The 24,224-nt window shown below is 40.2% G+C and overlaps 1 protein-coding gene across 3 annotated transcripts in view; it reads left to right on the top strand.

The window, feature by feature from the left end:
- The window catches only part of RASSF8 (Ras association domain family member 8), a 134,250-nt gene that overhangs the window by 35,854 nt on the left and 74,172 nt on the right, over positions 1 to 24,224 (top strand). The gene's annotated exons all lie outside the window — the stretch shown is intronic.

The raw sequence follows: 24,224 nt of genomic DNA, 5'->3' as shown, positions 1-24,224 counted from the left end.
AAAGAAACACACACCAATTTGTGGTATAACTAATGTTGGCTGGCAAACAGTTTGCACAAGAAATTTCCTACAGCAAAGATGAATGGGGTTGGAAAGTTGTTCTGAATTATTACCTCCAAAATAGATCATGGGCAATCTTAAAAATAATTTAACCATCTAATATTTTGAGTAAGGCTTAGACCAGGGGTAGGCAACCTATGGCATAGGTGCCGAAGGCGGCACGTGAGCTGATTTTTTCAGTGGCACTCACTGCCCGGGTCCTGGCCACCGGTCCGGGGGGGCTCTGCATTTTAATTTAATTTTAAATGAAGCTTCTTAAACATTTTGAAACCCTATTAACTTTCCATACAACAATAGTTTGGTTATATATTGTAGGCTTCTAGAAAGAGACCTTCTAAAAAGGTTAAAATGTATGACTGGCACACAAAACCTTAAATTAGAGTGAATAAATGAAGACTCGGCACAGCACTTCTGAAAGGTTGCCGACCCCTGGCTTAGACCCTTGGAACTAAAATCATCCCCAAGTGGGGTTGTTAACCAACTTGACCACAACTCGGAGTACTAATTTAAAAAAATGAAGCAATCCATTATTTTCTGAATAGGACAAATCAAGGAAAACTATGATAAATCTCCAAGAGCTTAAAACTGAATGAATAATTAACTCCATATCTCTGATGATTCAAAATATTTTTTTATTTTGGATTTTGAGTTCTTACAGATGTAAATTAAATGGTCTCCCAAGGATTGGAACATTAGCAATTTCTGTTCCTCCTGGACCTTGATTATCGATCATTTGTTAGTTTGCAGTATGTCCTTTCCACTCCTGTTGTGATATTTGTGGTGTAAAGTTCTATTGTTAATGGAATATTTTGGTCTAATTTCTTTGCCCATATCTTAAAAACACATTTATTTTCATCAATAAAATAAACAGTAATTCTATAAAATATGTTGCAGAACACTACTGATTACTTTTATGCAAAAATTATTTGCTTTTAATCTGCAGAATAGAATGTGCTATCCCTATTTTATGATGTGTATGAAGTAATATCACAACTCTTTAAAGAAGGATTAAAATTAGTGAAACACGTGTGACTAGAATTGTGTTAAAAATTCTTTTAAAAAATCCAGATACTCATTATCTACAACAGTGTTTCCCAAAGTGTGGTACATGTACCCATGGGGCAAGGAAAACGGAGCGGGCTGGGGCTGCATCGCTCCGCTTCCCGCCGCTGGTGAGTGCGGAAGGTGTCCTTTCCGCAACCTCCCCACACTCACCGGCAGTGGGAAGCAGAGCGCCGTGGCTGGGAGGAGGTGGAGTGGAGTGGGCTGGGGCTGCGTTGCTCCACTTCCCGCCGCCAGTGAGTGTGGAGGGCATGCTTTCGCCAACCTCTCTGCACTCGTTGGCAGTGGGAAGTAGAGCAGCCCGGCCCCAGCCCGCTCCACTCCGTCAGCTCCCAGCCACGGCGTTCTGCTTCCCACTGCCAGTGAGTGTGGGACCTTTCCCCAATTCCCCCCCCCGCACCCCCACTCCAGGGACATGGCTGGGGCCGGGGCAAGGAAAGCGGAGAGGGCTAGGGCCACGTCGCTCAGTTTCCCGCCACAGGTGAGTGGATAGGGGTCGGACCAGTCAGGGGACGGTGTGGGGGGGGTGGGTAGGGGGTGGAGTCCTGGGGATGATTAGGGACAGGGGGCTCTGGAGGGGGCAGTCTGGAAACAAGGAACGGGGGGGGGGTGCCAAAGCAAGTTTGATATAACGCGGTCTCACCTATAAAGCAATGAAATTTTTTTTGACTCCCGAGGACCGTGTTATATCGGGGTAGAGGTGTAGTTATTTTCCTCAATTATTTAGGCATCAAATGTAAGCCATAGTTACAAATGCTCATTGTAGGCTTCTTAATCTGCATTATTTTTTGCATGTAACCTTAAGAGTCGGAGTTTTCTTCCAAGACTCTGGTCTGGTGAACTTTCTTTAATCTTTTGAAAAAGCTTCAATTTATAGTGTAATGAACTTCCCCTCCCTCACTAGTTAGGTTGCTGATGGGTGTGGTTTGAGAGAGGCTAGGAGAATGGAAAATGAAACAAAGTGTCTTTTTGGGGAGAGACTTTTTTGATATCTCTAGGAAAGAGAGGCACAGGCATGAGCATACACTGTTGTGTGAGGGATCTGGCTACAGTAGCTTTATTGGATTTTTGAAAATATGGTCTCACCTCATTTATTTGGGAGTGATGTTACAGTATGTATAACTTTTCCCTCTCCATGTACGCATAGGCAGCGAGTTATATGGGCCTGTGGTGTCCGTGCTCCTCCAATGTTCAGGAATGTGGGCCTGGCTCCACCAATGTTTGGGTTTATATTTTCAGAGCCGTCCTATCCATAGGATGGACCAGGGCAACCGCCCCAGGCCCTGCACTTTAGGTGGTTAGCAGGGGTCCTGGCACTGGTAGCAATGAGCAACCTGGCCCAAGCCCACCCTGCTCCACCCTGCCTCTTCCCACCCCTGCTCTGCCCCCTCCCCTCCCCATCCCACCCCTTCTCACAAGCCCCCATCCCGCCTCTTTCCAGCTTCTGTCCCCTCCCCCGAGTGACAGCAGGAACCAACGGGATGGGGTGGAACGGAGCAGAGAGGGGTGGGCTGGGGCTGGGTCACACTGCTGCTGGTGCCAGACCCCCTGCTAACTCCACAGACCACCCTAGACCCTGCATCCCCCTGAAATGCTGGGCCCACCAAAGTGCGGGGCCCGGTGCGGTTGCCCCAGTCTGGGATGGCTCTGCTTGGACCCGTTCTGGGCACCACCAAAAATTATACAAATCTGGCACCCATGCATGTAAGCATACTCAGGGAGAGACAGGAAGAATATGCAACCTGCACCCTTCCATTGTCAATGTTGTGTTGTTTTTTTTTGTTTTGTTTTAAATAGGGGCAAGGAGTTTTGCATTTCATCAGTCACCAGACTTTGATCTGAGAAGACACTTCTCCCCCACACCCACCTATTGCATGCTGCCAGGGATCTCCTGAATGCTATAAGATTTGACTCTTCTCTGTCACATAGAACAGTGGTCAGATAGTTATCCTTCTAGTGCTGCTTTTTTCCCTAATGGAGTTCTGAACACCTGTTGTGTACATTCATAAAATCACCATCAAGCTCTTTCTGCAAATTCACTTATCTTGTAGAATCATAAAATGTAGGTCTGGAAGAGACCTTGAAAGGTCTTCAAGTCCAGCCCCCTGTGCTGAAGCAAACCTGGACCATCCCCTGAGCGATGTCTGTCCAACCTGTTGTTTAAAAGCTTCCGATGGGTATGGACTCCACAGTCTCCTTTGGAAGGTTGTTCCAGAGCTTAACTACCCTCAGAGTTTTTCCTAATATCTGACCTGAATTTCCCTTGCTGCAGATTAATCCCATTACTTCTCGTCCTACCTTCAGTGAACATGGAGAACAATTCATTGGCATCCTCTCTATAACAACCTTCAAATATGTTAAGGGCTATCTGGGTCCTCTTCAGTCATCTTTTCTTAGGTTAAAAAAAACTGGGCAAAGGTTAAGAAAAACTTAACCTTTTCTTCCTAGGTCAGGTTTTCTAAACCTTTTATCATTTTTGTTGCCGTCCTCTGGACTTTATCCACATCTTTCCTAAAGTGTGACACAGAACTCCAGCTGAGGCATCACAAATGCCAGATAGTAGAACAGGACAGTTACCTTCTATATCTTACACACAACACTCCTGTTAAAACAACCCAGGATGATACACCTCTACCCTGATATAACGCTGTTCTCGGGAGCCAAAAAATCTTACTGCGTTATAGGTGAAACCGCAGTATACCAAACTTGCTTTGATCCGCCGGAGTGCGCAGCCCTCCCCTGTCCACCCTCCCCCCTGGAGTGCTGCTTTACCACGTTATACCCGAATTCACGTTATATCGAGGTAGAGGTGTATAACCCTTCTTCACAACTGCATCATATTGTTGATTCATGTTCAATTTGTGATCCACACTAACCCACAGATCCTTTGCAGTAGTACTACTGTCTAGGCAGTTTTTCCCATTTTGTAGTTGTTCATTTGTTTTTTCTTAACTAAATGAAGTACTTTGCACTTGTCTTTATTGAATTTTATCTTGTTGATTTCAGACCAATTCCCTAATTTATCAAATTCAGTTTGAATTATAATCCTGTTCTCCAAAGTGCTTTCAACCCCTCCCAGCTTAGTGTTATCCACAACTTTTATAAGCATACTCTCCACTCCGTTATACAAGTCATTAATGAAAATATTGAACACAAAATTTCAGTCCTTTTGACAATGACTCACATTCTGATGCCAACCCTCAGTGTTTTTTTTTAAATATATATTCTATATACTTACATACACACACTGAATCCTGGGAAAACTACCTACCGCCATCTCCCTCTTTTCCCCCCCCTTGTTTGTTTTAATTTCTCTCTGCATCATATCTTGTGTATATATAACTTTGATTATAAGCCCTTCATGGAAGGGGTTGTTTTCATTTTCTAGGTAGAAGACACTGCGCACCTATGGTGCTATATAGAAATGATTTACAAAATTGTTATGATAACCTTTTTGTCTAACGTCTTGTCTATTTTTGGCTATTAGTTGACTTTCTATAGTGTCTGGCCTTCTATTATTTATGGTAGTTTTTCTTTACAGTCTTTTTAGATAAGGCAGACTGCTTGAAGACTTTTATCAGTAGTTTGTGCTTTAATCTAGAGACCATCAATCTTTCTGTAGTTTGTTGCATAAGAATTCCCAGTACTGTTAAATTACAAGAGACTGTTTCAATAATGTAGTTTCCCAGCAACGATGGAAATTCTGTTAGTCCTATTTTGGCCACATCTACAGTCTGGAAATATTTTTTTAATCCAGAAAATTCTCCATTAAAATAAAACAGTGCTTCAATATCTTGGCAAGAGGACAGGTTACTTGGAAAAAGGGAGGTGCTGCTAGTAATCTTTTTATCAATATCCCTGACTTTCACACAGTTAGTAGTGTAAATTCTCTGGGCCAGAGATTCACAAGAAGTAGCAAACAATGAAGGAAATAAAGGGCAGACAAGAACTAGTTGCTCAGTGTTTTGCAGACAGAATTCCCTTGGGCCACATTTCTGTTGTCCTTACTCAAGCGAAATATATTTATATGAGGGGTCCCACTGAGATAAGGGTACTTGATTGTGTGCACAAGCACTGTTCGATGTGAATAAGGCTGACAGAAACTGGGTCTTCAAGGATCAAATGGAACATGGTTCTCTTTGTATGGCGTTTCTCCCCACAGTATGCTTGTTTTAATTGGCATAAAGGCCAGTCTACCAGGCAGAGATCCACTTGGCAGAACCAGGATCTATCAGAGCATTATTGCTCTCCTAGCTGGTCAGTAGTTTCTCATATTAAAAACTACTGACTGGCTAGACATGGTGTGAGACAGACACTTCTCTATATTTTAAATTGCCAGGTGAAGTCTTAACATAAGACAACTGATGCTAGAGCTCATTCAAGACTCTCTTATATGTTGGCCATTCCTCAGTGTGTAGTGATAGTTACAGAAGAACAGAGCACAGGATGAAAAAATGAAGTCTTTTTTCGTTTTTATTTGTTATGCTATCCTGTGCAAGGAGAACACATAAGCACTGCAGCTGAATTTCATGTTGAATTTGTGTCTTGCAACTAACATACCATAAAAACTATAGGTAGGTGTTTTTATTACTCTTTGGGGTTGAATAAAATTTTCATTGCTATTGATGTATTTTCACTCTCTTCACTTGTCAAATTTCAGCCATAATCTTTTTATTATCTTCCTGTGATTAAGAAGACCCATAGCTGGTAAACATTTTCAAAACTGTTGGTTTTAATTTTAAACAATTAGTACGTCATTAATTTATTGAAAACTTTCCCACATGTCCGAGCTGTAAAATCAAATTTTTGCTTAGTTTTGAGTTTGTATTAGGAATTTAAAAATGGATTTGAAAGTGATTATATAGTTATTAGAATTGATTTGGGTTTGAAATTAGGCAAAATGGATTTGCTCCTCCCTAATATGGGTGGGTTTAAAAGTTTAACTGCAATTCAAATGTAGTTGTATCCAAGTTCTGTTACAGGGAGACCATCTGAAAAGGAAGTGGCATAGAGTGAAAGCCAAAGGATGGGGAGAAAGAAATACAGAGACTCTAGGAAAATGAACAGAGATTTTTCTAATGGAAAAATAGTGTATGTTAAAGCACCTTTTAAGGTACCAATCTTGCAATGAGATCTGCACAGGCAGGTCAGTGAGGGCACAGGTGTCTGCATGAGCTCATTGCCCAATCTGGGACTAAAGTAATTTATGGGTAGGGGGCAAAGGAGCACTGTTCTGACCAGCTCCCTTCTTGGATAGAAATGTTTTAAATTAGATCATCCATAGATATGGTAAACACAAACATAGGGTTGGCATAAGGAAAAGGGGTTAATCACCAACCAGTTCTCAGAGCCCCCCAAAAATATTTGCGATCATAAAATTTCAAGTTTTAATTCGTAACGGGGGGAACTTCATGGTACAGCAAAATACCGTGACAAAAATCTGCATAACCCTTGGGTTTGATTAATACAATGTGGATGAAACTAAAACACTTTCTCTAGTCTGTGTTTAATACATGAATTATTGGTTGACTCAAGGGATTGTGATGTGCTTCCTTCTTGAAAGAAGGAAAACGGCCAATAACAGAGAGTGTGCGGTTAGGAAAGAGTGAAAAGGAGTTGGATCTGATTTAATACAGAGTAGACAGGGCTACACCCAGAGAGGCTTTTCCTCTTGGAATGGAGCATTGAAGGGGCTCAAGCACATTAAAATCAAGGAAAGGCTTGCACTGATGTCAGTGGACTTTTGGATCAGGTCCTAAGAGCTGAGCCCTCCCTGGCATCATTCCATCTGTTTTATTAACGCAGAGAGTTAAGTGTGATCCTGTCAAGTGCCCATGTGATTCAAGTGCTGCTTTCAATCCAAGAAAAAAGTGTAACATGGGAGTTTTTAAGGTAACAATGTTACCTAACTTCACAGTTCTTATTAAAAGCTTTGGGCCAGGATGATGAACAAGATCTGCAGTCCAAACTCAGCCCTTGACAAGAAGCCAGTGCAGGCCTCAGGTGAGCTAAGTTTAGGTGGCTGAGTTTTGGGGCTATTGATGTTACCAAATTGCTACTGGCTGTGACTTCCTCCTAATAAATTCCTCCTAATAAATTCCCCTTACCTTCTATGGGAGCAGGATTGGGCGTCTGTTGGGAAAAGTTGTCTGGGTGATAGAGAAGAAGAAACCAAATGTAATGAGGCAGGTCTAAGTTCTTGAGGTCTTGTGTAACAGATGGGCACTGAGCAGAGGAATAGTGAATCAGGCCATTAACGTTAGCAATAATGACTAAAAATGCTTGATGCATATTGGAGCAAGGTGAGGACTTCAGTAGCTCAGACATAAGTTAGGGGTTTGATACAGGAGTGGGTAGGTGAGATTCTGTGGCCTGCGTTGTGCAGGAGATCAGACTAGATGATCCTAATGGTCCCTTCTGACCTTAAAGTCTATGATTCTATTGAATACAGTATAATTAAAATATCCGTGTCAGCCAAACTTCTCCAGATGGTTTCCCAATTGATAGATTTGTCTTCACTTATTTATTGTCTAGTAAAATTTTTAAAATAGGTTTATTCAATAGTGATAGTAAAATGATAGCTAGCGATCTGAAAAATGTCTTGTAGGAAGGAGCCTTGCTTTTTGTCTAGGAGCCAGGAGTTACCCATCCATCTCCAAGATCTTATTTTAACTGTTGTGCTTGATATCAAGTGTGTCCCAGAAGTGAATGTAATCATTAGCAAACATCTTGAAAATGTAAGTGATTGCCAAAATATTTTGAGGCCAAGCTGACTATGCTTTCTAAAATAGATAACGTAACTAAAAATATAGCTCTGATCATTCAGTTTCAAGAAAAAGAAGCATATTTTAACTTCACATGCTCTGTATCTGTGCCAATTATTGGCAAACATCCAAAGGTTCACAGGATCAGTTGCTTATGCAAACCTTACTGAATATGCAAACTTGAACCATTCATGTGCTATTTCAGTAATGCTGCTCACCTTATCCTTCCTCATTTCTTTGTAAAAGACCCTCACTTATTGTGTTATCTTTGAATTTAGATTGTAGGCTCTTTCTTTGTTTCTGTGCAGCACCGTACACACTTTTGGGTTATCAGAAATCAAGATAATTTTGCTTCTGATTGTTGGAATTGGGAGATGCCAAAAAGTGTGGAGGGTGAGAGAAGGAATTCAAATCTTAGATGTTAAAACCAATTTATTATTTTAACTTCTTAGCATATGTGCGATGTGTCTCATGTAGCACGTGGCCAGGATTCATCACCAAATTTGGTCTGCTAGTTGGATCATTAGTTTCCCTGTCCTGGGCCAGGAGCTGACAGGGAATGTGACATGAACGCTGATCCACTAAACCAGTTTGTCTGTTGTGTGTGCGCATATACGCATAGATCTCAAATCGAAATATATTATGTACAGCAACAATCTCACAATAGAATTTGATTTAATCAGAACTCTCGAGGCACTTGAAACCTTTGAAAAATCAGGCTTATTAGTGCTGCCCTTTTAGGAGAACAGCCTGTCCCCAGGCCCAGCTGGCCCTTGTGCAGAGTATTGGCTGATGCAGTCCTCTTCAGCCAGCCTGCGTTGGAAAAGCTGACTGGCAGCTATTTGCTATGTTGCAGGTTTGAGGAACCCAGAGAGCAGTGAAGAGTACATTTTACCCCTGAATTGTACATAGAGCACAAAACGAAGGACATGAGCACAAAATGTGTCTCTGCCAGTGGTTCAGAGTGTGAACTACGTGCTTTAGTAAAGGGTTATGCTGACCTGGCTGTTACGCTGCCATTCTAGAACTAGACTAAGCATTGTTTTGCTCGTGATGTGTTTGACAAAAAATGTTCTCTCTGGGGACTTGAATTCAATAGAGTACTGTTTTAAACAAGGGGGTTCTGGGGTTGTGCTCTGGTTTTGATTTTCTAGAATTGTTCTGTAACTCCACATTCCACCACTCAAGCCATTTCCTTCTTCCTGTAGACCTTGTAACACTGATAGGGAGGAAGATTACAACCTCTCATTCATCCTTGATCTCTGCCTTTGCTGTTTGGAATTGTAATAGGGACTCTCTTCAGTGTGTTTTGGCAATACTTGCTTTGAAATAACCAGTGGCAGAGGTGTGCATAATGTTTTGTTTGTAGGTGCTTTTGCCATTCTGAGAACTTAAAATCAGTCACTGCTCATTTTTCCATTGAAGTCAATAGGAACCTTCATGAGTAAGGACTGAGTAAGACCACGTGGTTTGGCCCTTGTTCTGATTACTTTATATCCACATCCTATATTATGATCATAGGGGCCCTATAAGTACCTAAACACCTCACAATTTTTAATGTACATATCCTAACAACACCCCTGTGAGGTAGGGAAGTGCTGTTTTCCCCATTGTACAGATGAGAAACAGAGGAACATGGAGACTAAGTAACTTGCCAGAGGTCACACTGGAAGTCTGTGGGCAAGCAGGGGCTTGAATCCAGGTCTCCCAAGGCCTAGTCTAGTGTCATAACCACTGGACCATCTTTCCCATCTCTTACGCCTTTTATACATACCCCTTGTCTCCTGAGATAGTGTTGGAGCTACTGCAGATGCAGTAGCTCCAAAGTGGCAAGCTGAATGTTGAGACTGAATGGCATTGTGGAGCTTGGGGGAAAATTATAAATTTGCAACTTCATCCAACCAACACACAGACTCTGTTTGGTAGAACAGATGTTTTTATCTAAGTCGTCTGTGAGATAGTGTGTAACCTCAATGTTTGCTATTTGAAATCATAAATGGATATAGGCTATTCTTCAGCCATTCATCTTCAGCAATTCTTTGAAAGCAGGGTTAGGAGGTTTGTTAGAATCCTTTAGACTTCAATACAGATCTTTAAAAATGGATTATTTAGAACTACAAGCTGCTGCTTTGGACTCCCTGTGGGCCCTTCCACATAACTATGGGGACTTGAAGGGTCTGTGATAATATGTCCTGCATTTCAGTGCAACAAATATGCTTTCTGAAGAAATGAACTTTTCCATATAGTGATTTTAGTGCTATTTACAGTATGCTCACCTCATTAGTGTGCACATAAAGCTTTTTAACTTCTAGCTACAGAAGCATGACTAACAGCTGTAGTGAGTGGGCACTTCCCACAGATTATTGGTGTAATGTACTTCATTTACAGTGCTATTTTTGGGAGTTCCAAGGATGTGTTAGTCAGTTCTAATTGATGAAGAAGTTGCTAATGAAGTCTGGGATCAGTGTAATAGAGGTGTGACAGGCTATACTGTTGCTTTTTGTACTCTTGAGCTTTTGTATTCTGTTAACTTTGAGGTTTTGAAACCTGCATTTGAACCTGGGAGAAAAAGGACAGTTTGTCAGTCTGCCTGAGAGAGCTGGGATGGGGCATTTAAAATTAAGTAACAAGAGGGGTCTGAATAGTTGTCTACAAAGGGTTCAAAATTTAATACTCATCAGGAACAGTGTCTAATCCAACATCATCTACTTTTTTCCCTGACGCTGAATTGATTTTAAGATGAGGTAACTTTTTTAATTAACCAGTTGCAAAAAGCCAGACAGGATCTCCTAATTTGGTTGGGGCGTTCCTAAAGAAATCAAGGAAGGGTATGTCCTTTTGATATTCAGACTTAATAAGATCTCAGAATAAGCTGCACTGTATATTTGTGTATTGTTACTTTACTGTGTAAAAATTTTCTGCTGGTGTTGCCAAACTATTAAACACTCTGCAGTAATGCAGTTTCTATACAGTCCATGTTTTCACGTTCCTTCTATTGTGTTTTGCCCTGCTAAATACTGTTAACTGGTTATGAAAGCATGATCCCTCTCTCCCTGCCTCCACAACTTTCATTTATCTGAAAAGCATAACATCACATTGTGAGACACAAGCACCTGAATTTTTTTATCATTAGACACAGTTTAAATAACTTTTTAAAATTCCTGTTGTAGCTGAACTTAAATACCAGTCACTTTTTAGGACCAGGAGTTTGAGATGGGAAAAGATTTATTAGATTATGCCCATCCTCCTGTAAGAGGTAAGGGATACTTCCTGCTTCAGGATATTGTATCAGCTGGTATTCTTTCTAAAAAATAAAATTAAATTGGCACATTGACTTTAAGAAAAATAAGATATATTGCCAGATGCTTATCATGGAAACTTTTGTTATTTCTGACTTTTCTTCAAATTTAACCTTGTGCTTAAGTTAATCTTATCTTTTATGTTTTAGAATATTTTTTTTCCTTGGGTAGAATTATTTTCCTAGAAATTTAAGCCTGATTCTGGTGGATACCAAGTGTCGCCAATTCCCTTTGATTTTGGTAGTAGACAGAAGTGTTTCACAGCACCTAGGATTAAGCCCTAATATGTAACTTGAAATAATACAACTTGTGACTTTTGATGTAATACCACCTGAAAGTGATAGACATAGTTGAATGGCCTACTGCTATCCAGTAAGGTGTGCCATTATTAGACTATAATATTCTCCCTGTTGGGTATTACTGCTTAATTGTAAACCTAGGGGAATGCTGAGAGTGAAGTGCTGTGTTCCTATTGGTTACAGCTGGCTTTTAAGTGCTAGGAAAAGACCAGTACTGTAAACAGAATCCTGTGGCCATGGCAACATATTTCAAGTTTTGTAGCACCATAAAAAGGTAAATAGCTTTTACTTTACACTTCTAAGCAAATGTCAAAATTTATAATAGCAATAATTGCTTCCAGGTTGAGCATTGCCTAGCAGCTGGTCACCAACTGGGGCTCAGCTCCTCCAGAAGTCCATTAAATACCAGGAAATGTCTAACCAGAAGTCAGCATTACTTAAAGAATAAATAGTTGTAGGAGTCTGAGCTACTTTCTAAAAGAGTTGCTGAACATTTACATTAAAAACAAGGTAAAATGATATGTTGGTTGTTTAGTGCTGATTGAGAGGGTCAGTAGAAAAACAAAATATTTAAGATCAATTTTAGCTTTGTATATCGAGTTTACACAGGTACAGATAATACTTGGGATATTCCTTTGTCCCCGGTGTGTAAAATCCATGTTCAGTATTTTATGACTTGACTATACAAGAACTTATTTTAGTAAATTTCATTGTTAGAGAATATTCAAAATTTGTTGCGTTCTCTAGGCCTCTAAGAATTGGAAATGAGCAGATTTAAATTTAAAAATGTGAAATCTCTAATCAAGTTGAGATTAGAGGATATTAATAAGCAACTAGATATGTCAGTTGTTTGCATTCCAAACATTTTGCCTTGGCTCCTGCTTGTTAAAAAGACTCATGGGTATGCCAGATATTTAGACAATTATGTCCAACAACAAGCTAAGGAGGGCTTTTACAGTTCTCCATTTTCAATCTGTGCAGTCAACTTACTTAGAAAGCCAAGATAGTGCCATTGAGAAGTGTAACCATCTCTGTCCAGGCGGCTCTGGGCAGGTGGAAGACCTACCCCATTATTTATTATATTGTAAGTTGTATTGCCCTTGAAGTCAAAATAGCTTTCTGGTTATTTTTGTCCCAAATGCCTTTTTCTATGACCACTCAGAAAACTGAACTTTTATTAGGAACTGGCAGTGTATTTGTGATCTGATTCGTTGCCCTGTTTGCATGGTCAGCTGCTAAATTAAAGAAAAGGCAAGTAGCATGGTGATTATATATGGTTTAATGGGTTTATGTTTTTTTTAATTTGTATTTGTGTTTTAGTATTTTAAAATTCTGGATTTAATTTTAAGTTTTATTGTAATATATTTTGGTTTTGGCATACTGGCAAATGGCTAAGTTGCTATGAATAAACTTAGCTTATACCAAAATAGTTAGGCCAAGGTAATTTTTTTGTTTTGTTTGTTTTTGTTTTAAACTGATAGTTATACCAGTCTACCCCTGTGTGCGGATACTCTTATTCCCTATGAGTGGCTTCTTTTGGTTTAAGTTAACCCCCTTCCCATGTTACAAAAGCTAAACCAAAAAAAGCCAGTGTCCCTTGGTTGGGAAGGGGTTTAACCAAAACCAGAAAAGCTACTCTTCTATTGGAATAAGAGTGTCCACACAGGAGATTAGACCAGTACAATTACAATACGGTCATTGGAGCAGCAAGAGAGAATACAGTGGGGGAAGCTGTTCAACATCTTAGATGTTAATGAAAATATGCAAGCAGTACGGGGAAATATACAAGAAGAACTGGATGTCTTCATACATAAGCTAAATTATGATTTCATTGGCATCACAGAGTTTTGGTGAGATAAATCTCATGACTGCAATATTGGTACATGGGGTACAGCTGGTTCAAGAAGGACAAACAAAAAAAAAGGGAGGAGGTGTTGCACTAGACATCAATAAAGTATCCATTCACTCATTCTGAGGTCAAGAAGAGGATGGGAGGCAGACCAGTAGAAAGTCTATGGGTGAAGATAAAAGGCGGGGGGGGGGGGTGGAGGGAGAGGGGAAAGAGGCAACATCTCAGTAGGTGTCTATTATACTCCGACTTTCTAACTATAAGGATAGCTAAGTACTAGACTAGTCTGGAATCCCCATCATTGGAGGTTTTAAAGAACAAATTAGATGAACACCAGTCAGAGATGGTATAGGCATACTTGGTCCTGCCTCAGCGCAAGCGGGATGGACTAGATGGCCTCTTGAGGTCCCTTCCACCTCTACATTTCTATGATTCTATAGTTGGTAAAAAAACAAAAACATACCCACGTAGACAATGCTTTAGAGGTTGTTTTTCTTTTTGGTCCCTCCCCCCCCTTACATCAAATGCTTCATGGGGAAAGAGGGGGGTTGAGAAGTCAGTCTGCCACTGATCAAATCCTTTTTGAAACTTAAACTTGAATTTCATATTCCTTCAGAATACAGTGATGTATTTAATCTGATAAATTATTTTAAAAATTGTGATGGTACAATAATTTGACCTTGTAGGTCAAATTCAGACATGTTGGTGTAATTGTTTACACTAGGTGTGAATTTGTCCAACATTGATACCTTTGTTTATTCTTGTGCCAACATTGCCCTTTAGATCCCCCTTTATAAAAAAAACAACAAAAAAAACTGGACATGAATAAATTTAGGATGGAAATTGGTAGAAGGTAGGTCTAACTGGAGGAGAGTGAGGTTCTGGAACAGCCTTGCAGTAGGGGTAGTTGGGACAAACACCCTAACTGGTTTTAAAATTGATCTTGATGAGTTTATCAATAGAGGATTATGTGACGGGGTTTCCTGTGAGATCAGGTGATTGGATTCAGTGACCCAAGAGGTCACTTCCATTCCTATGTTCTGTGTTCCGAATGATTCCCCTGCACCTTCACGTAGCAGGAAAATCCATTTTGTCATCTTCAGGATAAATTTGAATTATAACAACAAATGCTTTTAGTTAGAGTTAAAAATTTGGGGGATAGTAGAGGTAGAATCTTGAACCAGAGCAGCTATTTAATATGCATATTTTGGCAGCCTTTGCTGACCTCAGCTGTTTCAACCATTGGATCTTTGACTTTGGAGGTTCTTAAGGCTATGCAACTTGAAAATTTTTCTTTGAGTAATTTTACAGCTGGCTTTCATTTACCTCTTTCAGTGACTTGTTGCTAATCCAAGTGTGTTTCTTTTGATGGCGCTTGGCTTTGTAATGAATGAAATAGAAAATTAAACCTCCAAACAAAAATGAATGTGAGGTTAGAAAATTGTATTAAAAGCAAATTATGCAATTAGGAAACACTCATTCACTTGTATAGAAACAGAATTAGGAAATGGTAAATCTTTATAGCAAACCCCTTAAAATCTGCCATTTTTTTTAAAGGGGGGGTGCAGAAAGTAATTGGCATGGGGCTGGTGAAGGATTGGGAAAGACACCATCTTTAACAAGGGCTAACATTGTTGAGGAAGAAAATTAAGTTGCACATTTTCAAAAGATTTGAGGCCCAGCCTCCCTCTCTGCAGGTGCAATTTGGGACCCTATTTTTGTAGCCACAATATAAATAGCAGCTGCATATTTCAGTACTTTCACCTTTAATTACCTGATGTGTGCTTGCAATTAGAGGCATTTGCAGTTCATTTTACAGGAGCTGAGTATTTGGCAGCACAAATTGCACAAAGAGAGACTGCCATTTGGAAGATGACTGCAGTGTTTTAGCCATGTTGGTCCCAGGATATTATAGAGACAAGGTGGGTGAAGTAATAGCTTTTTTTTTTTTAATTGGACCAGCTTCTGCTGGTAAGAGAGACAGGCTTTTGAGCTTACACAGACCTGAAGAAGAGCTCTGTGTAAGCTTGAAAGCCTGTTTCTCTCACCAGCAGAAGTTGGTCCAGTAAAAGATATTGCCTCACCCACCTTCTGCCTCTAATTTGGAAGAGGTGTCTTAATAGACCAGGTTAAATATTTCTCTGAAGAAGTTTTCAGATGTAAGCAAGAAAGGATTTTTTTTCTTTAACTGCTGCTACTCTTTCATACTTATGTGTAAAATAGATCTTATTAACTAAGCCATTAAATATCTTTAACAGTAGTAAATGTTTCACTTTTCAATGAGTAGACAGCTTTAAAGAAGTGTGGCTTTGTGATTTGTCGTTGTACCAGAAAACACTTCCCAGTGCTTTTGTTCTCTTGTTTTACATTTTCGCTTATATATGCAAGTAATGTTTTTGTCAGCCATAATGATTTTTAGACTGTGAATGCCATGCATATAGATGTGCTCTAGGAAGGAGAGGGACTAATCTATGGGAACATTAGGCTAGGTCCTCAGCTGGTGGAAGTAGGGGTATATCAGCTGTCGGTTTTGCCTGTTGTCTATGCAATTATTTAAACTTTAGCTGAATAATGGGGGAAAAAGGAAAAATTAAACATCAGAAGGATGATGCAATAACATGGTTTTTAAAAAAAGTGCAGTATTATTATTATTATTATTTTATTATTATTTATTATTATTTTTTTAAATTTTATAGTTGTATTTATTGATTGGCCATCCTGTTGCGGTCAACATACTATACCTGGGTCTTTTGGAAAACTTGATCAGAAATAACAAAAGAACCCTTTGACCTTGACAAGTTCAGCCTTAGTCCACCTGGTAAAATATGTTGTTGTGTGATGTATCCTTTGGTAATAGATGAAATAAGTTTAGTCTTAGATTGGTCAGTTCCCAGTAGTTTTGTGTCTGCATCAGAAGAAATGCTAATTGGTTTAGTTTAGCCCCTGAACAGAAGTTCTATCCTGGAACAGAATGGAGACTTGAACTATCCTCTTTATACCTAGATGTGATGGGCAGCCGGAGAGCAGCAGCTGCTGGCTGGCCCTCCATGTCTGAAAGCAGCGCGGAGGTAATGGTATGGTATGAATACATCCGTCACATTTGTTGTTCAGGCTGTGACCAACCCACAAAAAATCTGTGATTTCTCCATGATTTAAGTAGAACCCTAGAAATAGACTGTAAATATGACAGCACAGAAGTAAGTGTGGCAATACCATGACCCCTCTACAATAGGCGTACGACCTCTTCTTGAGGCTGGCTGGCCTGTAGTTCCCCGGATCCTCCTCCTTCCCTTTTTTAAAAAGGTAATAAAGGTAATAATTGGAGATTTACCAATCTCCTAGAACTGGAAGGGACCTTGAAAGGTCATCGAGTCCAGCCCCCCCCTGCCTTCACTAGCAGGACCAATTTTTGCCCCAGATCCCTAAGTGGCCTCCTCAAGGATTGAACTCACAACCCCTGGTTTAGCAGGCCAATGCTCGATGGGCACTACATTAGTTTTCATGAGTTTTCAAAGATAATGGCCAATGGCTCTGCAATCACATCTGCCAACTCCTTTAGCACCCTCAGATGCAGCACAACCAGCCCTGTATACTTGTGCTCGTCTAGTTTTTCTAAATAGTCCTGAACCACTTCTTTCTCCACAGAGGGCTGGTCACCTTCTCCCCATACTGTGTTGCCCAGTGCAGCAGTCTGGGAGCTGACCTTGTTTGTGAAGACAGGGGTAAAAAAATCATTGAGTACATTAGCTTTTTCCACATCTTCTGTCACTAGGTTGCCTCCCTCATTCAGTAAGGGGCCCACACTTTCCTTGACTTTTTCTTCTTGTTGCTAACATACCTGAAGAAACCCTTCTTGTTACTCTTAACATCTCTTGCTAGCTGCAACTCCAAGTGTGATTTGGCCTTCCTGATTTCACTCCTGCATGCCTGAGCAATATTTTTATACTCCTCCCTGGTCATTTGTCCAATCTTCTACTTCTTGTAAGCTTCGTTTTCATGTTTAAGATCAGCAAGGATTTCCCTGTTAAGCCAAGCTGGTCGCCTGCCATATTTACTATTCTTTCTACACATTGAGATGGTTTTTTTTTTTCCTGCAACCTCAATAAGGATTCTTTAAAATACAGCCAGCTCTCCTGGACTCCTTTCCCCCGATGTTATTCTCCCAGGAGATCCTGCCCATCAGTTCCATGAGGGAGTCAAAGTCTGCTTTTCTGAAGGTCATGGTCCGTATTCTGCTGCTCTCCTTTCTTCCTTGTGTCAGGATCTTGAACTCGACCATCTCATGGTTACTGCCTCCCAGGTTCCCATCCACTTTTGCTTCCCCTACTAATTCTTCCCAGTTTGTGAGCAGCAGGTCAAGAAGAGTTCTGCCCCTAGTTGGTTCCTCCAGCACTTGCACCAGGAAATTGTCCCCTACACTTGCCAAAAACTTCCTGGATTGTCTGTGCTCCGCTGTATTGCTCTCCCAGCAGATATCAGGGTGATTAAAGTCTCCCCTGAGAACCAGGGCCTGCGATCTAGTAACTTCTGCTAGTTGCCGGAAGAAAGCCTCGTCCACCTCATCCCCCTGGTCTGGTGGTCTATAGCAGACTCCCACCATGACATCACCCTTGTTGCTCACACTTCTGAACTTAATCCCAAGACTCTCAGGCTTTTCTGCAGTTTCATACCGGAGCTCTGAGCAGTCATACTGCAACTCCCCCACCTTTTCTGCCCTGCCTGTCCTTCCTGAACAGTTTATATCCATCCATGACAGTACTCTAGTCATGTGAGTTATCCCACCAAGTCTCTGTTATTCCAATCATATCATAGTTCCTTGACTGTGCCAGGACTTCCAGTTCTCCCTTCTTGTTTCCCAGGCTTCTTGCATTTGTGTATAGTTTTGTATAGTTTTATCCTATAGTATAGGGTAAAAGTACACAAGACCAGATTTCATAGTTCATGAATTTGGTAGGGCCCTGTCTATTTCCCTCTCCATCCAGTATACATCAAGGAAACGAAAGTGGCGGTAATCAGAAGCTATCCCAGGCTGAGGGTGTCATATTTTGCCCAGGATCTGTTCAAATGTCACTGCATGTTCTCTTTCATTGTAGTCATTTTCTTTGTTAACCTCTATATGATCTTGCACTAAACCATGTTTGATATTTAAGCAGTATTATTTGTGTGTATAAACACAAGCAGGAGGGTATAGAAAAAAGTATGCTGTGTATCTCCCCTTTGTTGCCTCTACCAGTGTGTAGATTGTGTGTGCCAGAGCTGCAGTCTTTCAAAGGGTGCATTTTGTCTTTAATACTGGTAGTAAAAGTGTTTTGGTGGTGGTGAACTATATGAAACATTTTAACTTTTCTTAATTGTTCACATAAAAGGATACACCTTTAGAAACACAGAGAAGATCTCTTCATTTGCAGGAACAAGAATACAAATACAGGAAACTGAAGTTTCTACCTATGCTGAGCTCTCTAATTATACTACAGTCTTCTTGGTTTATTTGTGTGGTTCTTTTAGAAAGGTTGTTTAAACAAGCAAGCAAACAAATATAAATAAAAATCCACATTTAACTGATTAGTCTTTTGTTTAGAGTTCATTCCATTTAAAATTTAAAGTTTATCTTCTAATCCATATTTACCAAAGAATTTCCCCTCTGGTCCCAACGGTAATTAGAGCTGTATTACCTTAATGTAAGTCCATTGCTATTTGACCCAATGGAAGCAGGTGCCTTTCACACATACTCAAAAAGGAAAAAAAATGTATAAAATTATAATGGCAGTGGCGGTCTTTTACATCAAGTAGCTTTTAGTGCTGTGGCATTGCTTGCTCTAACTCGTTCTTTCAATACGTCTGACATGGTGTTTCCAGTGCTCAACATATTTTAAGTATGCTGAAATAGAGGATGGAGAAGCCTGTACAAACATCCTTTGTGGAAGACTAACTGTTATGAATACTGGAGTTGGAAATGCCAATTGTGGTCCAGTTTCTTTCCTTCCTAAGACAGTTGCATCAAAACAGTAGTAGTGACTAGAAAGTAAGATGTCACTTCTCCCCTGCCTAATGCAGAGATGTGAATTAAAAACCTGTCACTCCACTCATTCCAGTAAACGTTGAAGTTCCTGATTTGGAAGCCTCTCGACATTCATAAATTCCATGGCCAAAAGGGATCCTATAATCCAACCTCCTGTATAACACAGGCCATAGAACTTCCCTAAAATAATTCTTACGCCAGATCTTTTAGAAAAAACATCCAATCTTGATTTTAAAATTGTCTTGTGATGGAGACTCCACCACAGCCCTTGGTAAGTTGTTCCAATGGTTACTTACACTCACTGTTAAAATGTCTGCCTTATTTCCAGTCTGAATTTGTCTAGTTTCAACATTGAGCCATTGGAGTGTATTATACCTTTCAATCTAACAGAGAAGAGTCTATTATTAAATATTTGTTCCCTGTATAGATACATTAAGCTGTTATAGCCAAAATGATAAACTAGGAAGAGTAATAACATTAAAAATTCCTGTTTAATACTTTGCATTTCAGATTTCAAATGGGCACATTAGAAATGGCTGGGCAGATAAAAATGGAATTGAAACATATAGTTAGGCTATCTATGTAATGTTGATCCTTCAATCATCGGTGTGTGGCAAGTATAACAATCTATTTAGAGATCTTAAATTAATTTTGTAATCTTGTTAAGTGCTGGATTGGCTACCTTGGAATATGAATGCATCCACAGACGATTGTGCAGGAGGTCAGACTAGATGATCATAATGGTCCCTTCTGACCTTAGTCTATGATTCTATGAGGTCCAGCAAAGGCAGCAGTAGGTTGAGCTTCCCTGTGTTGCTCTAACAATGTACTTCGTTCCTAACCTGGAACAACCATCTCCATCCACATCGGTAAGCGGATATGGTTCCTTCTCTGTAGCCATTCAGATCCCCACCCTTTTGTTGATACGGTTTTGTGATATAGAAGCTTGCCCCTGCAACCCTCTCCCCCCATCCAATGGAAACTAGGCAGAGATAACACTGTTCTCACAATAAGCTTATATGATAACGTTTGATCACTACTAATGATGTGGGGATTAGTACCAAATGAGCTGGATATGAAAGTCTTCCCAACCTGTCCCACCCAATCTTTTTCTTGCTATCCTGCCCCAAACCAAACATACCCTTTCAGCACCACGAACCCACAACGTTTGCAGACTTATGACTGTACAAAGATGTGATGGTTTTTCTTCTATTGGATGACCTAGAGTCTAATAATGAGCAACCTTAGATGTCACTTGATTACTGTGGTCTTCCAGAATTGTCATTAGCTTGACAGACATTCAGCCTAACATCATGCAATCCTATACAACTGATTAAAACTCTGACCCTGTTAAACTATATAGACAGTGTCTCCTTAGAGATAATGACTTGGTCTTCTGCAATTGCTGCTCCTATATTTTTCCTCTATGGTTAATTGCTGCTTAACTTCAACAAAGACCAAAAGGGCTTTTAAATAGAAGTTCCTACTTGTCATCATCAAGAATCCTGCTTTCCTGTATTTATACAAAAAAAGCTTTTCAAAAGCCAACTCAGCTTCTAAAACGTCTTTCAAACCTCAGTTTTCCCAAAGGTCTCAGTCAGTGTCAAAAACTGCTTCTTGTTCCATTTGAACTTCCCTTAACAATGGATTAATTCAGTTTAAGTAGTCAGGGACATAATTTTGACCATTATCCTGTAAACTATAGACAACTACAGAGTGAATAAAGGGTGATTTTTAAGGCCAGAAAGAGTTACTATAAACCCAGTCCTGCTTTCATTTGAATTAATGAAAGTTTAGCCCTTGACTTCAATGGAAACGTGATATAGCTGTCGGGCTGCCATTTAGTAGCAAATAACAAGAACAGAAGAAGAGAATATAGGAGGGAGAAAAGATGAGCACACATGAAGAATAACATCTCATTTGCTCCAAATTCCTACCTCCTATCATGGAAGCCGTTGGAAGTATCACATTAGTATATGTGTGTGCATCTTTTCTCCATCCTATTGTCTCTTGCTGTGTTCTTGTGGATGTGATGATGAAGTGGAGAGGAGGTGGCACAAGCTTTGCCCAAAGATGGCATCCTGCTGAGAAGTCCAGTGCCCCGCCTCTTCTGGGAAAGGGGATGTTGCTGCGATTTCAGGATGTTGTCCACGAACCTTGTTTGGGGGCCTCTATTTTGCATCTTGCCTTCAGTAAGGGGAAAAAGTGTGTGTTTTTGCCACATGTTGGTTAACATTAGTTTCTAGCTAGGTGACTGATTAAATCTGATGCATTTGCAGCGATGTGCAAGCCAGTGAAGATATCCAGAAGGAAATAATGTCACAAATTGGCAAGGCAGCTGCTACATTCACCAACTTAAGATTTGGTTATCAAAAAATCTACTACTTAAAGACCAAACTACAAATCTTCAACTGAAATGTTATATTCATGTTCACAAATGGATGTGAAAGCTAAAAATCCATGATGTCAAGGTTCCTTCCCCACTCTGAACTTTGGGGTACAGATGTGGGGACCGGCATGGACACTTCTCAGTTTAATTACCAGCTTAGATCTGGTCTCGCTGCCACCATCCAGATCCCTCCGTCTGGAACTCCCCCTTCCCCCCCAAAACCTTCCCCTCCAAGGGTAGCCTTGAGAGACTTCACCAATTTCCTGGTGAACACAGATCCAAACCCCTTGGATCTTAAAACAAGGAGAAATTAACCACCCCCCTCCTTTCTCCCACCAACTCCTGGTGGATCCAGATCCAACCCCCTTGGATCTAAAAACAAGGAAAAATCAATCAGGTATTAAGAAAAAGGCTTTTAATTAAAGAAAAGAAAGGTAAAAAAAACCCTCTGGGAGAGATTAGCATACCAGCTACTCTCACAGACAACAGATTCAAAACACAGAGGATGTTCCCCTGGGCACAAATTTAGCTAAACAAAAAAATACCCAAATTTGATAATTCCCTTAATGGTATCAAGACAAGTTACAAAGAAAATAAACATAAACCTATTTATTCCTTTCTAAAACTTACTACTCTGATAAGAGGCTGGTTCCTTGATCTTTTTCACTCCAGCTGAAACTGAAAACTCTCAACAAAGGAAAACTTCCCTCCTTCCTTTTTAAACATCTTGTTTCCCCCATTGGTTCCTCTGGTCAGGTGTCAGCTAGGCTAGGTGAACTTTTTAACCCTTTACAGGTAAGAGGCATTAACCCTTAACCATCTGTTTATGACACATGAATTATAGACAGATGTCTAAATGCTTTTGGAAGCTAATGTCTGAGGAAAATACTAGGTATTAACAGGAATGAATTTCTGATGAGCCTTGGCATTTGTTATAAAGTTCAACAACTCCTTATCTCCAAAGTTACCCAGCAAAGAAGTTGAAAATATCTGGGACATGTGTGAGGAATGAAGCCAGAGTATCTGCCATGGTATCCATGCCATTTGTTTATAGTGGTGGTGTAGCCGTATTGGTCCCAGGATATTACTGAAACAAGGTGGGTGAGGTGATATCTTTGATTGGACCAACTTCTGTTGGTGAGAGAGACAAGATTTTGAGCTAAAGAACTCTGTGCATCTCAAAAGCTTGTCTCTTTCACCAACAGCAGTTGGTCCAGTAAAAGATACTATCTCACCCACCTTGTCAGGCATGCCATTTGGCAGCTGAAGGAACATGTGAAAAGGGCCAACTGAAAGAATCACTCCACTGAACAGCTCTTAGAGAGAGAGAGAGAGAGAACTTATGGGTCTTAATGACACAGAGGATGTGCAAAGAGCAGCACGGAATACACAGGGGTGGTGGAACTTTGTTCGTACCCTAAGCAAAGTTTGATAGTGCAGGAAGGATTCAGACTGAGAAGATGCTACAAGAGACAGACTTTTTTTTTGTCTCCTTTTATCTCCCCTCTTCTTTCTTGTTCCACTGCCCCAAGCCTCTTCCTTGCTGTGGAGAGGGAGAGGAAGGGGGGATGTGCTACTATATTTCCATTCCCCACACACCCATTCAAAAAGTGTCTCCTCCATGAATAAATACAGTGCCACTGGTAGCTTTTCCCAGCGTCAGCAGCATGAAACTGACCTGATTCTTAAAGGTTTTCCTGCTGGCAATGGGTTCTGAATAGCAAACTTGAAACTGATCAGAGTCCTGTTAATTTCACCCTACTCTAGCTTGGTAAAGCAAAGGGCAGTATCATAGGCACTGGACTTGTTTCCTTCTCTTTATGTTCAGAAAGTGACAACCATGAAAGCGAGAAACTGAATTGTTTGAAATAAGATCTTAATTAAAGACTATTGGCTTATCAAAAGAAACTTCCTGGTCTCCAGTGATGAGAGCTTTTTTCATTTCCTGTTTATCTAATTTGTTAAGGTTATATTGTAGCTCAACTATCCACATGCAGTGTAAAGTGATTACACTTTGGAAGTTTGGTCATAATGAGTGCTAAGTTTTACTAAACGTGCATTGCTCTGCTAAGATGCTTTGAGCAAATAGCAGAGACAATTGGGAAATGCTTTGTTTTTGAAATGCACAGATTTCTGCCAAATAGCTGTACAACACCAAAAAATATTTTGCCTCATGGAAGTGATATCTGTATTCTTTATTGCATTTCTTATAGTGGAGCACCTAACACATACCACAGCTAATGCTACTTGGAAGAAATGTGGCACTTCTGACTGTATATCTTCCAAACTAGACTGATAGGTTTACATGCTGAACCTCACAGCCAAGGGGCAGCCATACTTTTAGTCAATTGTTTGTTTTTTCTCTCAGACTATAGGATGCCTAGTAGGCAGCTGCAGCCTCTGTGGCTCTTTCTTTCTCGTGTGTGTGTTATACTGTATATAATATAAAAATGGGGTTTTCTTCCTTCTTTATGGATAGAATG

Source organism: Mauremys reevesii, linkage group 1 (assembly GCF_016161935.1).
Source record: "Mauremys reevesii isolate NIE-2019 linkage group 1, ASM1616193v1, whole genome shotgun sequence".
Taxonomy (NCBI): Eukaryota; Metazoa; Chordata; order Testudines; family Geoemydidae; genus Mauremys; species Mauremys reevesii.
The sequence above is the reverse complement of the archived record's forward strand: the minus strand, read 5'-3'. Positions and strand labels throughout refer to the sequence as shown.